Source organism: Sciurus carolinensis, chromosome 5 (genome assembly GCF_902686445.1).
Source record: "Sciurus carolinensis chromosome 5, mSciCar1.2, whole genome shotgun sequence".
NCBI classification, from domain to species: domain Eukaryota; kingdom Metazoa; phylum Chordata; class Mammalia; order Rodentia; family Sciuridae; genus Sciurus; species Sciurus carolinensis.
Window position 1 is genome coordinate 151,751,556 of NC_062217.1, and position 5,348 is coordinate 151,756,903.

A 5,348-nucleotide genomic window follows, 5' to 3' on the forward strand; every position below is an offset into this window, starting at 1 on the left:
GGATGTGGCTCAGTGGTTGAGTGCTCCTGAGTTCAGTAACCTGTATACTCCCCCAAAAAAAGAAACCCCAGAGAACTCTTACCCTTTTTCCTACCAGGTGAGGACACAGTGACAGTGGCCTTCTGTAACTGGGAAGGAGGCCCTCACCAGAACCCAACCCTGCTGTCATCCTGGTCTTAGACTTTCGGCCTCCGGAACTAGGAGAAATGAACCTGTGGTTTGAGGTGATCTGTGGTATTTTGTTACAGTGGCCCAGACACCTCGCCTTCACTAGTGCCATCCCTCGCTGTCCTCAACGGCCTACCCGTTCACTTGTTCCTTTCACTGAACAGTCAAGTTCTCTTAAGGAGAAGCTGCTTCCCAGAGTGGTTCAGAGCAACCTAACCAGTGACCCAGATTCAAGTCTTAACCATGCCCCGTACTTGCCAGGGACTTTGGGAAGTCATTTAACCTGTGGGTTCCTCAGCATTCTCATCTGTGAACTGGGGAGAATGATGGGGCCTACCTCTCAGGGGGTTGTGAGGGTGCAGTGAGATGATGCAGGCGAGGGGCTCAGCGCAGTGCCAGGCCCAGCGTGAGCTCTCCGGAGATGATGGTTACAACATGATGGCAGTAATAAAGATCCTCTCCACACCTGAGCCTCAGCTGTGCTTCAGAAGTTAGTATTAGGTCATGCAAAGGGGCCCGGGGGAGAGTGCCTGCTGTACCTTTAGGAAAATGCCCAATTTGCATAGGCGAGCTTGATCCTGTGGTGCTCGATGGGCGATGCCTTCGCCCAGCAGCTGCTGGAGCACCCAGGGCACGGGGCAGTGGGGGAGGCAGGAGCCCACAGCGGATGCAGCTGCCAGGCAGCTCAGGTGCTGTCAGGCTGTGTCATCAGAGGACTGAGGTCTACTTCTGGTGCTGGGGATTGAGCCCAGGGCCTTGTGCGTGCTAAGCAGTGCTGCCACTGGCTCCGCCCCAGCCTCGGGTACGAAGACCTAGGCTGCTTCTCTCCCCAGGGTGGAACCACCCTGGGTAGTACACTGAGATGAAATGGTAGTGTTTGCCGAAGAATCCACAGGCTTTCTTACCATTCCCAGCCTGGTTTCCAGGGAGGCTGGGCCAGGTGTCGCATGAGACTCCTAGTACAGAAGTCTACCCCAATGCCTTACTATCTTCCTGTTCTTTTTCTCCCTTGTGATACTGGCCCTGGAAGTCAGGTGTCCCCATGCCTCTGTGCCCCAGCCAGTCCCCTCAGCACTCCTAAAGGCTGCTCAGGGAAGTCCCCTGAGACCTGCTGCCAGCAGGCATTCATTCTGGCATTGGGTTTACATTTGGCTTAAAAGCTAACTGGTTGGGGACATAGGAAGCACTGGATTAGGGACAGTGAGTTTGGGAGGAAACCCTGCGTTGTTCTCCTGTGCTGCTGACCCTGTGTGGTTCCCAAGCTCCCCATGAGACTGCACTGTAGGTGTCCATGGCCATGACTTGGGGCTCTTCCACCCTCGGCTGGTTTTCAGTGCTCCCTGGGGTCACTTCTGTTCCCTCCAGGGTTTCCCAGGAGCAACTTCCACATAAGCTACTAGTACTCGCTTCCCTGTCCTGGGCCTGCCTCTGGGGATACCATGTGTCTTGAGGGTGGCCTCCTGAGATGGGGCCATCTGCCAGCTAGGACCCCAAGTGACTCTGCAGAGCCAGTCCCTCCCCCATTCTCCTTCCCTGAGCTTGAGTGAGGCATACATCTTAGTCCTGTGAAGCCACTAATGTTTTGGTTTTATTTTTACTTCATCTATCTATCTATCTATCATCTATCTATCTATCTTAGATATTTATTTTTGCAGAACTGGGGATGAAACCCAGGGACACTCTAACACTGAGCTATATCCACAGTCTTCTTTTTTTAAAATATTTTTTTAGTTGTTGATGGACCTTTGTTTTATTCATTTATTTATATGCAGTGCTGAGAATTGAACCCAGTGTCTCCACATGCTAGGCATGTGCTCCTCCACTGACCCACCACCCCAGGCCCCCACAGTCCTTTTTAATTTTTATTTTGAGGCAGGGTCTTGCTAAGTTGCTGAGGCTGGCCTTAAACTTGCAACCCTCCTACTTAGCTGCCCAAGTCTCTGGGGTTACAGACGTGTGCCATTTCACCTGGCTGCATTTTATTTTTTATTCCAAATCTAGCCTGGCTAATACAGTGTCTTTTATTTAGTTTTATTTAAATTAATTGATTAGTTGATTAATTTATTTATTTTGGTACTGGGGATTGAACCCAGGGGTATTTTACCACTGAACTACATTCCCAGCCCTTTCTATCATTTTGAGACAGAGTCTTGCTAAGTTGCTGAGACTGGCCTTGAACTTGTAGTCCTCCTGCCTCAGCTTTCGGTGTTTCTGGGATCATTGCACAGGCTGATGCAGTGTCTTTGTGATTCATTTTAAGCAGGACACCCAGAGTCTGTTCTACCTCCTAAATCCCTGTAACTTACCACTTCCCTCCATCTCCACCCTCATCCAAGCTCATCAGCGCTAACTTGCCTTTCACAGTTAATACTGGGTCCCAACCAAGCCACTCCGGGGCTGTGGCCAGAGTGATATTTTAAAAGCAAACATCTGATTTATCCACGACTTTGTTTCCTTCAGTGGTGAAGTTCAAAGTCCTTCGCACAGCCCACAAAATGCCACTCTCCTCCTAGGGTCTACACTTCAGTTCACCAGTTTCCTTTCTATTCCCCATACAGGACAAACCCCTTCCTACCTTAGGGCCTTTGCACATGCTTTGCACATTCCTGGAATGCTTACCCCCCTATCCTTTACGGCAAAATTCTTGTTCATCTTTAAGTTCTCAGGTTTGTGGTCCCCCTTTTGGGAGGTCTTCCTGAACCCTCAACTTAAATTAGTCTGCTGGTAGAGGCTTTCATAACTTCCCTCCAAGCACAGATTACGATCTTAATTACTTAGAGAGTGTGTTTATTGACTATCTGGGGCTCAGTTATGGTCACAGGTCCTCTTCTGTCCTATTCATTACTCTCAAAGCTTAAGTATTCTGGGTACATAAAGATACTGAGGAAGTGCTGAATGAATGCACTTAAGGAAGTGCACGAAGTGAGCCTTGGCCCAAGATGAAATCTGTGGGGAGGCAAGAATCCAGACACAAAAGGAGTCAGCACCTGCCATTCTGGTTCTGGGTTTCCTTCCAGGGTGAGGGTCTGTGAGAAGAGTGAGGAGGGCTAAATGTGGTGGGTGTTCAAAGTTCACTGCCCAGTGCCACCTCTGCTCTCCACTATCTGCCATCCCAGACCGTTTCCCACTGGTCTTCTCTAGACTTTCAGGGATACTCTCCGCATTCCACAGTCCCCAGCCTCCCCGACACAGCCTACTAAGCACAGGCAAGGAGAAGAAATTTCATCTGGTCTCAAAGGGTTGGGTGCAACTGGGGCCTCAGCAGAGAACTCCTTAATTTTCTGTGAGACCCTCGGAAGTGGAAGCATGCTAGGGTGGACGTGATTCCTCTGCTCCCATCGGGTCTTTTGATCCTACTGCTGTGCTCCATACAGGATGCCAAAGGTCACTCCTGTATCAGCATCACAAATTGGGGCAGGCTCCAAACTCCTTCCCTTCCATTATAATCATGGGTGGGGCAGGTGCCCAGGGATTATATGAATCCCACAGAACCACCCTTCTGCTTGGCTTAGACCAATCCCTGGGTGAGCAATCCCCCATCCTGGGCACTTGCCAGTGACCAAGGATTTTCCCCTCAGTCTTCCCCTCCTGAGTCTCCCAGAAGTGCTGGATTTGAGTTCAGTCCTGAAATTCAACTACCTCTGTGTTCTCTGCCTCTGAGACTGCTCCATGTTTTCTCTGTCTGCCCGCTCTTTTTCCTCCAGAACTCACCCTCATCTCACTCAAGACTCTCTCTCAATGGCCCTATCCATTCCTGAAGCTTCAAGCACCCTCTTCACATGGGTGAATCCCAACTATCCCCCCTTTTCCTGTAGGACAAAGTCAAAGTCTGGAACTGAAACTGGAAGGCTCCTAATACCCTCCCCTTCTCCTGCAGACCTGGCAGATGGAAGCTGCAGCTGCCCCGGCTGAGGAGAGGGGCATTTGTACAGCCAAAGCCTGTGCTTCTAGCAGGTTTCTGCCCTGCGACCTATGTTTCCCAGAGGAGACTCCATGGATAGGGTGAAGTCAGGGTGAATCCAGAATTGGCTGAGGCTTGGAAAATGAGCTCGGGTCCCCAAGACCATGGCTTTCCTGGGAAAGGAGGGTCTTTAGGAACTAGGTTGGAGCCTGCTACCTGTGTCCCTCACTCTCTGGTGAGTTGGCATCCATAGCTCCAGGTCGCTCACTCTTGCACATAGTGTGGATGGATGATGGCAAAGAGGTTTGGGGATTGGAAACCACATCATCTAAGGACTGAGGAAGGTGGACGATACTTTCAAAGGATGTCAGGGAAGAGGATCCTGAAAATGTGTTCCTGAAACCCGGTTCTTGGCCTCTGTTGCTCTAGTCACTGGCGGGTTTGGCCCTCCAGTGTTAGCGGCTGGTCTCAGCCAGCAGGGCCACATTCCGAGGCAGCTGAGCTGGACCTGCGCTCTCTGCAGCAGGAGATGCCTGCTTAGTGTTGCTGCAGGTCCCAGTCGCCTGCCAGTGACTTCTTCCTGGTTCTTGCCTTGTGAATTTTAAGAGGGAAACCCACAGACACTGGAGGGTGAGAGTGAAAGAGCAGGGTTTTTTTCAAGTGAGAAGAAAAGAAATAGAGCTCTCACCAGATGAGAGGGGCTCCGGAGCAGACGGCTACTCAGCGTGCTAGACTAGGGATTAGTACGGCCACCAAGTGTTGGAAAAATGCCAAGGCTATTGGTTCAGCCCGTGACCTTCTGGTTGACTGTGCCCTTTCTAGCCCTTGAATCTGTAGCCTCCACTCAGTCGGTCCCACTTCCCTTTTCCAGCAGCTCCAGGACAAGAGAATTGGCTGGAATGTTTGGGAATTTTTACAGGTTGCTTTCATGGAGTGGTCTTTACCTTTAGAGAAGACTTTATGGGGTCGGTTGCACTAACTACCTGCTTGTTTTACTCTCTGTCTAGCCTGTCCTGGGCTCAGGGAGTGTTACTTCCTGGACGCTTCAGTCCTTTGGCCAAGGCCCTTTGCTTTTGCTAAGATGGACTCTCACCCTTATTTGATTGTGTGTTCACTCGGCATGTCTCTAACTCCTTGTCCAGACTGGAAGCTCCAGTAAGACAGGAGCGTGTTGGGCTTGCCCTCTGGGTCCTCTAGGCGTCCAGTAAGTGTCTGCTGAATGAGCAAATGCTAGTGGCCCTTTGCCTTGGTTCTTGCTGTTCCCCCTCTTGGGTTTCCT